The 16,577-nt window shown below is 39.9% G+C and overlaps 1 long non-coding RNA gene across 1 annotated transcript; it reads left to right on the top strand.

The window, feature by feature from the left end:
- Window positions 1–586: 586 nt before the first annotated feature.
- Window positions 587–3,747, top strand: LOC147308175 (uncharacterized). Its single transcript, XR_015126114.1, has 3 exons — window positions 587–849; window positions 2,265–2,348; window positions 2,630–3,747. It is a non-coding gene; the product is annotated as an uncharacterized LOC147308175 (long non-coding RNA).
- The last annotated feature ends 12,830 nt before the right edge of the window (window positions 3,748–16,577 follow it).

The following is a 16,577-nucleotide window of genomic DNA, read 5'->3' as shown; positions in this document are numbered from 1 at the left end:
CAGGCAAATCACCAGCATCAGTCAGATCAGATCAAAGCTCTGCAAATATACATTTATTACTGCAAGTCATCAAGGAAAGGTCTGATGGACCTTCCAGGAATAGTGATGTTGCTTTTAAGATTACTGATTGGTTAGTAGGCGGCAATACCTTCATCTTCATAGTACAGAAACAGTTGCATACTTTGATCTCTTCAGTTTGTTTACTTGTAAGTTTGTGAAAGTAGATGTGAAAGGATTGTGGCTGCATATTCATAGGCTTTTTACATGTTATGATACTAATTTAAAGGCTTGTAAACAGATCTTGTGATTGTTGAGATAGCATGGATAGCTGTTACATCCTGTCTTCAGTCTTTATGCTACATAATTAAGTTTGTAAGCTGTTTTTTTTTTTTAAATATAGTATTCCATCTATCATCCAGGAAGAATATAAAGAAGCATAATGAAATTAAACTCAACTCAATTTTTTTCTAAACCAAGATTAAAGGAGTGGTTTTCACTGTAGTAAAACCACAGCTGTCAATGTATTTGGGTCACACCTCTTATGCACTCTTATTAATGTAAGTAAGTTTCATGTTGATAATGACTTGCATGTTGTGGACATGACTTGCAGTTTCCTGTTAGTAAGAAAACACAGCTGGCAGTCTGTTATTGCCACATCTTTGTCCACAGCAGTTCTAGTGAGCATCAGCTTTCTGTTCGTTTCTTTTGTCAGCCATGGACAAAACTGTGCTGCTCCTGTTGTGCCTGCAGGTTGTTCTGCTCATCACTGCCTTTCCTTCAGACGCAGCTGGTCAAGTCGTAGTGAAAGGTCCAGATCAGTTAAAAAGATCCGCAACAGCAATCAAAAAGGTAGGGATACATACCTTCAATTATCTGTCTGAATTTACTACAAATTCCATATTATATTTTGTGGAAAGAGGAACTTAATGCCGCAGAAGAGAAAGCTCGCTGTTTTAAGTTGTATCAACAGACCTGGATCACGTGGCTGGCAAATGTGTTTGATTTTGAGTGTATTTCTACTTTTCCATTACAAAATTGGAACGTAGCATCATAATAGGTGTTTGTGCAGTTTTATACTCCCTTAAGTTCATTCCTTGTGTTTGGAAAGATTCATCAAAACTTGAAATTTTTTGGAAAACATGCATGGCGTATCCTCCAAACAAAAGAGGAGGGACCATCGGGCTTGTTATCAGTGCTCAGCACCAATGGAATTGACACATGTCAACACATGCACATGTCTAAAGCTGCCATTACTGCATGAATTTATATACATAAATACATGCATAAGAGCAACAGATGCTCCCAGTCATATGACATATTTTGTCAGGGGGTCCTTTGGATATTTCAGCAAGACATTGCTAAGCCACATACTGCATCTTTGCAATAGCACGGTTACGTAAAAGAAAAGTCCGGGTACCTAACTGGCCTGTCAGCAGTCCAGACCTTTCACCAACTGAAAACTAAGTGCACTGTGAAACAAGAAATACAACTGTCACGTACAGCTGTGTGGCAGGCAGAGGTGGGACCCAAAAGCAGGACTCAAAAACAGAGTTGTAAGCTAAAAGAGAAAGGTTTATTGCTGCGTAAAAATATTCAAAAATAAAAGAACTAACAACTGAAAACTCTGGAACTAGTAACAAAACAAGAAATAAACAATTAGGGAATACCAACAGAAACTAACTGATCAAACTAGGAACACACGATAGACTACACAGCTAGCAGAGACAATGTGACAATGAGCAGAGGGCGACTGAAGATTTAAATACACACAGGATAACAAGGGGATGGGCAACAGGTGGGAACACAGGAGGAACAAATCAGAGACAAAAAGACGGGGGAAGAAAAACTGAGCAAAATGTACAAGAGACACCATGTCTACCAAAATAAAACAGGAAACACAACACAGAGCCAGACAGTGAGACAGCGATGGAGACATGATGGGGTGGGGAGAACACAGATGAGACCAGGACACAAAAGAAAACAGACTAAATGAACAAGTAACTAAGAACTCGTTACTTGTACTTGTACATTTTCTCAGTTCAAACATTTGATCTGTTGTTTTATTAGATCAAATGTGGGATTGTGAGATTTGCAATTTATTGCCTTCTGTATTTATTTACTGTACTCCTTGTGGACTTTGTATATTAATCTATACATGTCATGACCATGATTTCTTTATACAGTAACAACATGTCTATACTTTATGTTGATTTTAATTTATCATCATTACATAAAAACGCAATGTTCATGTCATTTCATTATAGGTGGCAAACAGGACGGTCAACCCACCAAAGCAAAAACTACAGAAGAGAAGGTGTTCCATTAGACGTGGAGGGTGCGGCCCAATGGTAAATTGTTTTGTTATTTACATTTTCTTTATTTCCTGCTGTTACAGAACAGCAACTTGATAAACACTGAATCATCTTGTGAATTATCCTTCTGTTTCCAAAGCTTTCTTATTACAGAAAACAATAATGGATTGCGAAGCCCATGTTTTTCTTTATAAAGAAAAAGCTGGTCCTGTTATTATGATCACTATTGAATTTATTTATTTTTTTTAATTTCAAGCACATAGATATTTAAAGCTAAAGCAGAGCAAAGACTGTTTTATTTATTTCTCTCTCTGCAGGGCCAGTAGTTTACCCATCACACATCGCTGCGGCCAGAAACTCCTTCCTGCATTTTTCCATTGACCTGGGTGCTTCAATAATCTACGCATATAAACTATCACAACAACAGATTCTCTGCAAACATGTTGCAACATTGCAGTTGGTGCAGAAGTCACCTCGCATACAGACAGATGCTAAATTTGAACCAGCTCACTGGACTCCTCTGAGAAGTCAGAAATTAAACACAAACAACATTCAACCACTAAAACTAATTTTGGAAGTAAATATAAGGCGGAGTATTAGGGCCACATTAAGAAAATAAAATATTTTGATCAATTTGAGAATAAAGTCAAAATTTCACGATTAAAATCGAAAATCTATTTTGAGAAAAGCATCAAAATGTGGAGATTACTTTTGTTGTTTCAAGACAAACTGCCACGTTTCTTATACCTTTGTGTAGATGAGTTAGCCATTTCACATTACGTGAATGCAGCTTTCTGCACCATCTTTTCAACATCCTTTTACATTTACCATAATATGTTTGTGTGCTAAAAAAGAAATCATTTCCTTCCTTGTTACTTAAGTCGATTCTGAAGTACGATTTCACTCAGAGGGTACAGCAACCATGGCTGATTGTCTTGAAACAAAATAGAATTATAATATTATTCTCAAAATGATGAATAATTTTGTTTTTCTTAATGCGGCCCTAATACTACGTCATATAAATAACCTTTGCATCTTAATTAAAAAAAAAAATCCTAAAGCACTTAACTGTTTTAAGATATATTTTTTTGTAAAACTATGAATTTGAAAAATCATAGATAACAACAATAATTATTTTGATATTAAATAAATAATTGCATGTTGGAGGATTAACCACAGGAACATAAAAAGTGTTTTTGGTAATTACCAGTATTGTGTATTTAGGGCAGCTGTGGGTACCTTGTGTGGAACCTTGCACTGGATAGTAATAATAATTTTGTTAAGTACTGCTGAGTATAAACTGGACTAATAAAATATTTAAAGCACTGCACATTTGCGTGAATTAGACTGATATTCTGAAAAGAAGTTGTGTAGTTAATTGTAAGATTATCCAATGATGACAAATAAAGACATGATAAGATGGTGTTAAACACAGCGCCAGAAAATCAGATGTATCAGATGTATATTTGCTTCTCCTTCAAGCCCCTGACTCACTGACTTTGAACAACTGTAAAACTTCCACATGTTTTCTGCACATTTTATTCAGTAACTTACTGACTTACCTGTGTTTGGTTTTAAGACAGTGAAAGAAGAGTTTACTAAAAAAAAAATAGTTTGATCAGACAATCTCTTCTTGCACTGAGGATGCAACATCAAAACACAGAAGAAGCCTTTCTATATGCAAAAAAATCCCTATTTTCTTTGTAACACTCACTGAAACTGTCAAACTTTTTTGAGCAGAGTCACAGTCACATTACACAGTATATAACTGGTGGCCACAAGCAAACACTACAAAATAAGACTTCTGTTGCCCAGAACATAAACACTTAAAAGCACTTGAGTCTTAGTTTAGTAGTTTCAGTATCAAAAACAGCAATTGTCACACTGCCAGTGTACTTCAATGTAGTTCATTTACTGGAGGTAAAAACCACTGAATGTGAAATTCCTTTGTTTAAATCATCCTTTATACAAAAAACATAAACCTCTATACTTTAATACCATCAGTAACACAAATATATTAGAACTGCCAGCACAAATGTATTCAGGAGACCAATGCATGAGGAGTGAGGAGTGATCAGAGGCACTAAGTGTTCTGACTCATTAGTAGGTTGGCTCCAGCTCAAAGAGTGTAAGCCTGTTTGCTTTGAGGTGCACATTGTTTGAAATAAGACAAATTTAAGTACAACTTTATCCTACTATAAAATTAGCCTATGCAGAGGGAAAATTTACAGCTCAGCAGCATTTTAAAGGGATCACCTGATGCCTCCACTTTGCCTCCAAAGATTCAAACACGAACAAAACTTAAACTGTAACTGAACAAAAATTGTAAATGACATCAAAAAATCAAAACAAGTTTAATAGTTCAATGATTTTGTAGGTAATATGCCGGCTTGTACACATACACGAGAGACACGAGAGTTCTTCTTTACTGATGTTTACTGTGCTTCTCTTAACGTACACAGGTACACCGTAGAACTGGTGAATACAAATGTACAAGAAAATTATATTTCAGCATTAAAACATATTACAATATAAAATTCACAAAATATAAACAAACATACCACTTTGGCCTGCAAGTAGACAAACCGGTGTAATTGGAACTTAGGGCTTATTTCTTCTTTCTTAGCTTGACTTTTACACGGCTAGACCGTCACCATGCGCAGCTTCTCTGACCTTACTTCCCAAAACAGGAAGTGACCTCTGCCCTTACCTTATACTTACAAAATTAACTAGTTACTTTCCATGTATCAAATTAACTGTACACCAATCCAGTAGGCAAAAAAGGAAAATGTTAACATGCTCAACACAAAAATAAAACATACAAAATAAAATGCGTTAGTTACATTATCATTACAAGAGCTCCGCCTAGTGGTCAAATACTAACATTTCACCAACTGTTACACTCCCACCATCACACTATCGCAACAGCATGTGTGATCCTAAAGGAATTTGACCCAACAATGAACTTAGCGAAGGTCAACCAATAAACATTATGTTGAGTCTTTACTCTGCTTCAAGTAAAAGTATAGTCTTATGTATGGGTCTCTCTAAAATCGTCTTAGTTGTGTGCTTCCCCTTATTGTCTCTAGTAGAGTCACCGATGAGAAGCTTAACTTTTCTGACTCTGCCGTCAGCTCCTGGAGTGACTTCCACAACTTTGGCGAGTTTCCATTGATTTCTTGGAAGACAGTCTTCTTGTAATAACACAATGTCATTTATTTTTGCATTTCTTCTGTTTTTATTCCATTTGCTTCTCTGTTGCAAGTTTAACAGATATTCCTTTCTCCACCTTCTCCAAAATACATTCGCCAAATATTGTACTCGTTTCCATCTTTTCTGGAGGTAGAGATCTTCTTTAGCGAATTCTCCAGGTGGTGGTGAGATTACTGCTGACTTCATCGTCAAAATATGGTTGGGTGTCAACGGCTCCAGTCCTACAGGGTCGTTGATAGACTCTACAGTTAGTGGTCGACTGTTTACTATTGCCATAGCTTCATACATGAACGTTCTCAATGATGAAGTGTCTAATCTTGAAGCTGACTGGTCAAGAATGGATTTCAGAACATTTCTTATTGTCCGAATCTGCCTCTCCCAGACTCCTCCCATGTGGCTAGAAGCAGGTGGGTTGAAAACGAAAGTTATTCCCAGCTCTTTGACTTTCTCTTGAGTTGCTTGCGTTAGAAGCTCGTTTCTTGCACCGATAAAATTGGTGCCTTGATCACAATGCAGCTGACCTACGTTGCCACGTATTGCTATGAAACAACGGAGTGCATTGAGAAAACAGTCTGCACTGAGATCATCTAGAACTTCTATATGTATAGCTCTCGAGCACATACATGTAAACAAGAGTCCATATCTCTTCAAGTCTTTCCTCCCTTCTTTTACACAGAATGGTCCGAAGCAGTCCATACCGCTGTATGTAAATGGAGGGGTAGCTTCCAGTCTTTCTGGTGGCAGGTCGCCCATCCTTTGTTCTTGATTGCCTTTCCTGTACTTTCTACATTTGACACATTTGTATATAAATGACGATACTTCAGTACTGCAGCCAATTACCCATATGCCATTGGACCGTATCTCATTTACTGTCATCCCTCGGCCTTGATGATGCGTCTTCTCATGAAAATGTTTGATGAGCAGGTGCGACACATGATGTTTCTTTGGCAGAATGGCTGGGTGTTTGATGTTGGGATGGATTGATGCTTTTGTAAGTCTTCCTCCTACCCTCAAGATATTGTGTTGATCAAGGAATGGACTTAACTGAAGTAGCTTTGAGTGAGATGGTCTGACTTCCTCCTTATCCTTTATGATCTTAATTTCCTTTCCAAATGCTTCTTGTTGAACTGTCTGTATGATGAACTCCTCGGCTTCTTTCCTTTCTTCCAACGTAGTACTTTCATTGGACATTTCCTTTGAGTTCTTTGCATACTTTACACGTCGTCTTAATCTTGCAATTGCTTTCACAACTCTCATCCAATCTGAGAATTTTTCCAGTCGTTCTAAAATGGATTTCTCTTCTTTTGCCTTAACTGCGAATACCATTGTGACTTTGAGTTCTGGATCTTCGATACTGATCTCTTTCACTTTAGCATCTTCTTTTGGTAGTTCCTTTTGCCATAAAAAACTTGGTCCTGTGAACCAGTTGGACTGTACTAGTTCTTTTGTCATGACTCCACGTGACGCGTGATCTGCAGGATTTTGTTCAGAGGCAACATATCGCCATTGACTTGGTTCTGTACTTGATCTGATTCTCTGTATTCTGTTAGCAACGAATACATGAAAGCGCCTTGCGTCGTTGTTAATATAACCAAGGACAACTTTGGAATCAGTCCAGTAGTACTCCTGAATATTTTGGATCTCCAATTCTCTCTTTAGAAAGTCAGCTGCTCTCGTAGCTACTACAGCCGCAGAAAGCTCCAATCTTGGGATGGTTGTCACTTTAGTAGGAGCGACTCTTGCTTTACCCATCACAAGAGTGCACTGTACTTCTCCAAACTTGGTCACTGTTCTCAAGTATGAGCACACACCATAACCGGTTACACTGGCATCAGAAAAGCTGTGTAACTCATACTGCTTCACTTGGTCGGATGTTGATGGGACATAACAACGTGATATCTTTATGGAGGACAGGTTCTGGAGGTCTCTGAGCCAAGCTTCCCATTGAGGCTTGAGATCTTCTGGAAGCGGCTCGTCCCAGTCCAGCTTTTCCTGACACATTCTTTGGAGGAGTTTCTTACCAACTAAAATGAATGGAGCGACGAATCCAAGTGGGTCGAATATTGAGGCCACTGTCGAGAGCACTCCTCTTCTAGTGAAGGGGTTATTCTTTACAATCACCCTGAATTGAAAGGTGTCTGAGCTTACACACCATTGGACCCCTAAGGCTCTTTCTATCTTTGGCTCTCCTAGTGCCAGATCCAGATCAGTTGCTCCTGCTACACATTCTTCCTTTGGGATAGCAGCAATCACTTCCTTGCTGTTGCTAATGAACTTGTGCAGGTGCAGCTTACCCGTGGCACACAGTTCTCTAGCTTCCTTTACAAGTTGAATAGCTTCTTGCACTGAATCCACACTCACCAAACCGTCATCCACGTAGAAGTTGCGTTGCATGAACTTCACCGTGGCTTCACTGAACTTATTTTCACCTTGCGCAGCGACATGCTTGAATCCAAAGTTTGCGCATCCTGGTGAAGATGCTGCACCAAACAAGTGGACTCTCATGCGAAACACTGATGTGGACCTTTCCATGTTACCATCCTCCCACCATAGGAATCGGAGGTAATCTTGATCCTTTGGGGCAACATGAAACTGGTGAAACATGCGCTCCACGTCACACATGACAGCTACACGTCCTGTCCTGAAACGACACAGAACTCCAACAAGAGTATTTGTGAGGTCAGGTCCTGACAGGAGATGCTCGTTGAGCGATGTATTCTGGAACCTTGCAGAGCAATCAAAGACGACGCGGATCTTATTTGGCTTCTGCGGATGGTAGACGCCATGGTGAGGAATGTACCATGCTGGTTGATTATTTAGCTCAGCCTCTGGCACTTTCTCTGCGTCACCTCTCTTTATGATGTCTTGCATGAAAGTCACGTAGTCCTTGTAGTAGCGCTCGTCTTTTCTGAGACGCCTTTCTAAACACTTCAGTCTGTGTTCTGCACAAAGTTTGTTGTTTGGCAAGTCAGGTCTTTCTTGTCTGAAGGGTAGTGGCATTTCAAAGTGGCCATCTTGCCTTTGTTTGATGCCTTCTTTTACTTTGGCTAGAAACAGTAGATCTTCTTGTGACATTGACTCTTCTTCAACACCTTTTTCAACAAAGTCCATCTCTAGCACATTAAGTATCTCGGCTGGAGTAAGTATTTCTTTGACTTTGTTTCTGCTTACAAAGTGAACTTCCGTTTTGAGCTTGTGAGCTGGTCCTACAGCTGGCAAGACTTGTCTAACAATAACACGATGGCTTACTCCTATTTCATCTTCACAATCACCTTCAGAGTCACTGTAGCCAATGATGCTCCAGCCAAGCAAAGATTTCTGTGCAAATGGCTGGTCTCGATCACCACTGACCACCGCTAGAGGGAGCAATGCTTGAGGACAGTTATATCCGATCAGTAGTCCAACTTCACAATCAAGCTTGGGAGCCATCTCCTTTGATAAATGTTTCAAATGTGACCAATTCTCTGCTGTTTTGTTTGTGGGAATATGTGATCTGTTAGCAGGAATGTAGTCTCTGGTATAGCTTGTTGGTAGTTTGATTCTCGTTTCAGAGTAAATGCCTCTTACTTGTAAGTCCTTTAACTTGCTGCTTGAAACAACTTTTGTTTTGGACGTTATAGTGGAAATCTTGAGTTTAACTGGCTCTAACATGGCATTGAGCGACTGAGCTGTGTCTTTCAAGATGAAAGTGGTGTCACTTTGAGTATCGAGCAAAGCATACACCAACTTTTCATTCTCTGGTTCATCCACAGTGGATACATAAACTGGGATAACTGAGGAAGTACAACCTTTTGACTTTTGTTGCACAACTCTGTTGGATGTAACTTGGTTAGATACTTGCTCTTGTACTTCAGAAACCTCTGTTTCCTGGTTAGCCTTAAATTGTTGTTGGCTATTCTTTCTTTGTTCCTTGTCTCTTTTCTCTCTGTCTTGATGTAGACAAGTTGGGTGAGGCTTTTGGCATTTGTCACACACACTTCTGGAAGTGCAGTTCTTAGAGTTATGACCAGTCCTGAGGCAACCAAAGCACAGTTTTTCAGACTGCACAAACTTTACTCTCTCTTCAACTGACTTGTCCATTATCTTGTGACATTTCTGAAGCGTGTGACCAGTGTTAAGGTTCGAATTTGAGGAAGAGACAAACGACTGCATGGTCTCAGTAGATGTCAGAATAGTGATTTTTATTATACATATGTACATATGGGGAAGATGAGCATCACAAGCCTTTTAGAGCCGATCTCCCCCGAGCAAGCATCTCACAAAGCTTTTATTACAATGATGACGTCAAGTCACATGATAAGTATCAGTCAGTTCTCAGAACTCAGGAAGTTCCCCTCACTCCACAAGTTCTCCTTATAAGGCCTCCAGATGTTTCCACTCAGCCCAGCACTCAGAGAAAACCAGTGTGTGTTGTGTGTATATCTATTCGTGTCTATTGTGAAAGTATATCTATCAGAAAACTGTCCTCAGACAACCCTCCTATTCTTACTAAGGGTGTGTGTACACATTCATGTGTTGTATAAGAGCGTGCATGTACTTTCAAGGCCTGTGTACGTGCAGAACTGAACATAGAACCAAGGCAGGGTCCAGCAGGCCCCACAGGCTTCTGAGTGATTACAGAACTGTGAAACAGCTTTAAGCAAATAACATGAATAGTACAGAACAACAATAGACTGATTAGAGTACTGATAATCTGTGTAGATTAATGTTAACCTAGATATGGTTCAAAGATTATTCTGTCAACTGGTTCAACAATGGTAAATGATTAATGATTGATACTTCTGATTATAACTGTGATCATAAGAATACAAAATAAAATATCTCCTGGTCACATTCCTCCTCTTTGGGCTGGCTTGCCAGCCCAACTCACACCAGGATTTATTTCCAAACCAAACAAACACGTTATGACACTTATCAATCCCAACGCCTCCGTTGTTTTCCAATTTTCCCACAACCCAGCTGTTCTTTTAGCTTCAGACTCGAGTTTCAGCCTGACACGCTTCAGGCCCCTTTACCACCTCCTCTTGGAGTGAAGAAACGCCCTCGGATTCTTCTTTCTTCGACTTCCGGGGTTAGACCACCCTTCAGTCGCTACACAGATCTGTGTGTGTGTTGTCCGTTGTGACCGCCGTGTCCCCCTTTTTGCCAAAAGCCTCTCGAACCACGTTGGTCTCTGGTGTTCCTAGTTTTAGCCAACCCCTTCCTGGTTATCGCTGTGGTTATGGGATCCATCTTCTCAAGGAGCCCCAAGGCCATGACACTTGACCCCAGTTGCTGTGAAGGATCCCCATATCTCCGTGTCCCCGTCTGGTGTCTGTTCCCTTCTCTGCAAGAAACAGAAAGCCAACACCTCTCCTGCGCTGGCTCTCCTAATGTTGTTGACTTTGTTTATTCCAATCCTATGCCATGCTTATGTGTGTAAGCGTGCATGCATTTAACCCTCTGCACGTGAAGTCAATAGCACCAATATATCAATCCGATCCGTTGTCGGATGAAGCTTTTGACCTTCACAGACTAAGTGCCAGCTCCTTATAAGCACATTTGCAATGTGTGTATAAAAATGAACAACAGACCTCAAACAAATTGGGCATTCTTAATTCTAACTTGAGTGTAGTACTCCGTTTCTGATCATCTAATTATGCTTCTCACTCGTTCCCTAAATTGTCTAGAAACCTTTAATTTAGCCATACCTAAATTATTAAAACACAGACCAAATGATAGACCCCCTATATAGCTTTTACCTTTATGAGCACACTTCAATAATGAGCAACAACCTGCAATCTGTACCAAAAAATCTTCATGGTCCCACCTGCAAATCATAAGAGTAATAAACGATTCAGCACAACAGACAAGTATCATGTTCAGGTTTCTCCAATCATTAAATCACTATTATTGCCACAATTTGCTTTATTCACCCTTTGGGCAATGTTATTCCAAGAGAGAGAGAGAGAGAGAGAGAGAGAGAGAGAGAGAGAGAGAGAGAGAGAGAGAGAGAGAGCCCCTAATGGCCAGTTAGTGGGCTCTAGGTCAAACTGTCCCCAAATTTGTTATTTGTTATTATTACTTGTTTTCATGTCACTTGTCTGTTTTCTACTGCACCCCTCTCACCAAAGCAAAGCAAACATCAGCAGCACATTGACCGTAGTCAGCCATCCTCATTCCATAGGTGCTATAAAAACATTTCCTGTAAAAGAATCACAGTTTTCAAGACAGGGTGTGTCTCCCCCAACACTCTCACCAGAATACAGTGTAATAGCATCCCCAACTCCTAACCCATAAACACCGTTTCTTCACACATCCGCCCAGAAATCCTGTAATAGAAAAACATTAAAACTGTAACCCTGTAGGGAAGAAAATGTAAATGGTAACGCTGCGCAGTTACCTCTGTAAGCAACACAAGACACAAAAATGGCATTTACAGGTTCACTCATCCTCGAATATTTTGTCATCCTTCTACTCCTGTAAAAAGAAACACACATAAATTCATCCACCCTTTTATCCTATCTAGGTGGAGGTGGTTAACCTTGAGTCATGGTCAAGTCTTGTCATCTTTTACCAGTCAGTCCGTTTGTTTTTATTCCCAGTCTTTCATCCATTCATCCGTTCTTTGCTGATAGTGAAACCTGTCGTCGCATTTAGTTTCCACACTCAGCAAAATGACGTCATCTCAAAAAGAAAACAAGAACTTGAGTTTGGATTACCTCGCTGAATCCTTTTTTAAACAGGGACTCTCGTTTCTAATTGTCCCCACAAGTGTTTCCTCCAGAACCCATTTCAATGCGGAGAAACTCACTTACAACAATTTTCTCGCCGACGTGTAATGCTTGTAATTTCCGATGTGCAGATCTGCTTAAAGAAAAGATTCAGAAACAAAAATCGGTGCTTACCTCTCATATTTCGGGGCCCATCACTCAGTGTAGCTCCCGGCCGTCCGACACCACTAGACCGTCAGCCAGGCTCCTTAAAATATCCCTCCTCAAACCGGTGTTTCGGCACCAGATTGTTAAGGTTCGAATTTGAGGAAGAGACAAACGACTGCATGGTCTCAGTAGATGTCAGAATAGTGATTTTTATTATACATATGTACATATGGGGAAGATGAGCATCACAAGCCTTTTAGAGCCGATCTCCCCCGAGCAAGCATCTCACAAAGCTTTTATTACAATGATGACGTCAAGTCACATGATAAGTATCAGTCAGTTCTCAGAACTCAGGAAGTTCCCCTCACTCCACAAGTTCTCCTTATAAGGCCTCCAGATGTTTCCACTCAGCCCAGCACTCAGAGAAAACCAGTGTGTGTTGTGTGTATATCTATTCGTGTCTATTGTGAAAGTATATCTATCAGAAAACTGTCCTCAGACAACCCTCCTATTCTTACTAAGGGTGTGTGTACACATTCATGTGTTGTATAAGAGCGTGCATGTACTTTCAAGGCCTGTGTACGTGCAGAACTGAACATAGAACCAAGGCAGGGTCCAGCAGGCCCCACAGGCTTCTGAGTGATTACAGAACTGTGAAACAGCTTTAAGCAAATAACATGAATAGTACAGAACAACAATAGACTGATTAGAGTACTGATAATCTGTGTAGATTAATGTTAACCTAGATATGGTTCAAAGATTATTCTGTCAACTGGTTCAACAATGGTAAATGATTAATGATTGATACTTCTGATTATAACTGTGATCATAAGAATACAAAATAAAATATCTCCTGGTCACACCAGGTTTCTTACAAAAAAGACATGTGACATTTGTCCTTTCACTAGAGCTTGTACCAAGTGACTTAGCATTCAGCATGTAGTTTCTTTTGGGCTTTTCTTTGAACGCATACTTGTCTTGTTCAGTTGGCTTTATTGCAGGCAGAGAAGTGATAGGATTACATGCAATTCTTGCTTCTTTATTCAGGAATTTGACAAAATGACTAAAATCTGGGAACATTCTGTGTTCATCTTGAAACTCTGTCACCATTCTGTTCCACCGTGCACTTAGCCAATCAGGCAGCTTTGCAGCTATCCTCTGATTTTCCACGCAGTCATGCAAAACTTGTAAACCTTGGACATAAGGTATGGCTGACTCAACACTGCTTAGAAAATCTGCAAACTCACGTAGATCTTTAGTGTCTTTGTTGTTAATTTTTGGCCATGACTGAATCTTGTCACGATATGATTTGCCTATCACAAAGGGATCTCCAAACCTGTCGTTGAGTATCTCCCAGGCAGCATGATAAGCGGTGTCTGTTCCAACCAGAAAGTGTCCTTCAATAGCCTTCTTCGCTGAACCTCCAACATACTTTCTCAGGAAGAATAGCTTTTCTTGAATTGGCAGATTCTTGCGGTCAACTAATGTTTGAAAAGACAACTTCCAGTCATTATACTACAGCGGATCACCTGTGAAGACTGGAGGCTCTGGGATTGGGATTCTGTTTGCAGTGATAGCTTCAGCGAGCATCCTTACAAGATCAGTGGAGGGTGTTTCATTTGCACTACGAATTGCTGTTTGAGGGACAGAGGCTTGGAGAGGTGCAGTTTGTTGCGGAGCTCTAACTTGAGAGGGGATGAATGGTTTCGAGTTCACATTTGGAAAGCTTGGTTGCGGGAAGGAACTAGCTTGTCTTACTTGGGAATGAACAGGAGATTTGTCTTCATCCTCACTGTTCACACTTTCAGCATACACTTTCAATCTTGCTTGTGCTGCATTACGCTTTTGCAATTCTCTCAAAAGTTCCACTTCCTTTCTCTTTTCATCTAACCTTGTCTTTATTGAGGTGCTCTCAGTTAGAAATTGAGCTCTTTTCCTTGCATCCTCAACTTCAAGTTCTCTGATTTCTTCCTCACACTGATGCTGTGTTTTCATTATTTTAATGACTTCTTCTGTAGCTGCTACATCAGCTGCAGCTTCTTGTCTTTGTTGTAGTGTGACCAGAGATGATTGCTTTGACATTCCAGAGATAGACCTTGACTTATATGTGATCCTTGAAGAAGCGCTGGATGAACTGCTGTCATACACGGACTCTGAATCAGGCCAGGGTATACTATTTGGATTACCATCTTCTTCTAAAAGGCACCGAGCCTTTGCTCTGGCAGTTTCACTGATAGCCATGCACACATCACATCTTCTGCGCATTTCAATATCAGGACTTTGTATTTTTCTGATCTCATCATGAATGTTACAGATGTCAGTCATACTAGTGTCTATAACACTTACAGCTTCAGGTATTAACTCAATGTCTTTACTCTTCACCATTCTTTTCAATAAGTTTATGTGGTATTTCCACTTCTTGTAAACTCGCTCAAAATTGTTTGTCAAGTCATTTAACTTGGCTTCTTGTAAGGATTGTCCCTTTTCAGTAAGAGTGCGTGTGCGCTGGCTTCTGCGTAAGCTTTCTGACTGTGTGCCTTCAGTAAATACTGAGCACTGTGGAGTTTCTTCTCCATTTGTCTGCTCTTTACTTTCATCATTTTGAAAATTATCATCAGCATTTTCTTCTTCAGTGGGCTGTATTGCATCTTCATTTTCATCTGCCATGTTGTCTTAATAGTATTTTCACTTGACTTTAACATTTACTTGATAAATCTTGATTTTAGCTGCTCCTTAATATGAAAGGTCACTTTGAATTTCAAATGGAACTGAGGCTTGATAACAATTTACAAGTGCTTTGTTACTTCCAAGACACGGACTTTTGTGCTTGCTTGACTAATTTTCACTTGTTAGCTTGCTTCTTTACGTATTCAATGCATTTGCTGGAGCATGTGATACTTCTCTTGCTAGTAGCTTCTCTTGCTAGTAGCGTCTCTTGCTAGTAGCGTCGGTCCAACCATCTCGTTGCCTTCTCCGGAGCAGTGGAGTGTTCTACTATGCCGGCTTGTACACATACACGAGAGACACGAGAGTTCTTCTTTACTGATGTTTACTGTGCTTCTCTTAACGTACACAGGTACACCGTAGAACTGGTGAATACAAATGTACAAGAAAATTATATTTCAGCATTAAAACATATTACAATATAAAATTCACAAAATATAAACAAACATACCACTTTGGCCTGCAAGTAGACAAACCGGTGTAATTGGAACTTAGGGCTTATTTCTTCTTTCTTAGCTTGACTTTTACACGGCTAGACCGTCACCATGCGCAGCTTCTCTGACCTTACTTCCCAAAACAGGAAGTGACCTCTGCCCTTACCTTATACTTACAAAATTAACTAGTTACTTTCCATGTATCAAATTAACTGTACACCAATCCAGTAGGCAAAAAAGGAAAATGTTAACATGCTCAACACAAAAATAAAACATACAAAATAAAATGCGTTAGTTACATTATCATTACAAGAGCTCCGCCTAGTGGTCAAATACTAACATTTCACCAACTGTTACAGGTAAGTTTGAATAATGTCTATACCTGAAAGTATGTGGAAGATGCTGTCACCTCAGTTGCCCAAATAACTATTATTATCACTTGCATGCTGATAACAGCTTGCATGTTGTGGTCATGTCTAGTAGTTAAAAAAAAAAACTTCTGTGCGATCAAATAAATGCTTTGTCCTGGCAAAGAGAAACTATCACTTGTTGTCAGTCATGATAACAAACTAAACGTTATGAGTCTTATCAAGCTAAAAGACTTTGTACGCCGTGGGGAAATGATGAGACCTGTGCAATGATGGCACAGCATCTTACCTCTCTGTCTCAGCTGCCTGGACAGGACAGGACTTACCTGTCACTGATCGGCAGACTGCTGCACAGGCTACAACATAAAAAAGTGTTTTTTATATTACAGGTAGTAACCTTCACACATGCAAATTAACTCTCGCACAGGCAAAATTTAATTTGCTAGTACTAAAGTGAATTATCGCTCATCCTCACTTTTGTTATCATTCAATGTGTTCCATACTAGCTCTAGGAGCACATAAAGGTTGGCTTTGTGTTATTTTTAGTGGGTCGGTCATGGACAGAACTTTGATGCTGATCCTGTCAGGCCTGCAGGCTTTCCTGCTCATCATTGCCTTTACTTCTTCTGCTCCTGCAGCTGCTCTGGTCACAGTGGGTAGTTTCAC

This window comes from Aulonocara sp. 'chitande type north' Nkhata Bay, linkage group LG18 (assembly GCF_057382095.1).
Source record: "Aulonocara sp. 'chitande type north' Nkhata Bay isolate Kocher_YH1m ecotype deep benthic linkage group LG18, A_spYH_male_GT1.1, whole genome shotgun sequence".
Classification (NCBI taxonomy): Eukaryota; Metazoa; Chordata; class Actinopteri; order Cichliformes; family Cichlidae; genus Aulonocara; species Aulonocara sp. 'chitande type north' Nkhata Bay.
This window is presented reverse-complemented; position numbering and strand designations above follow the sequence as displayed.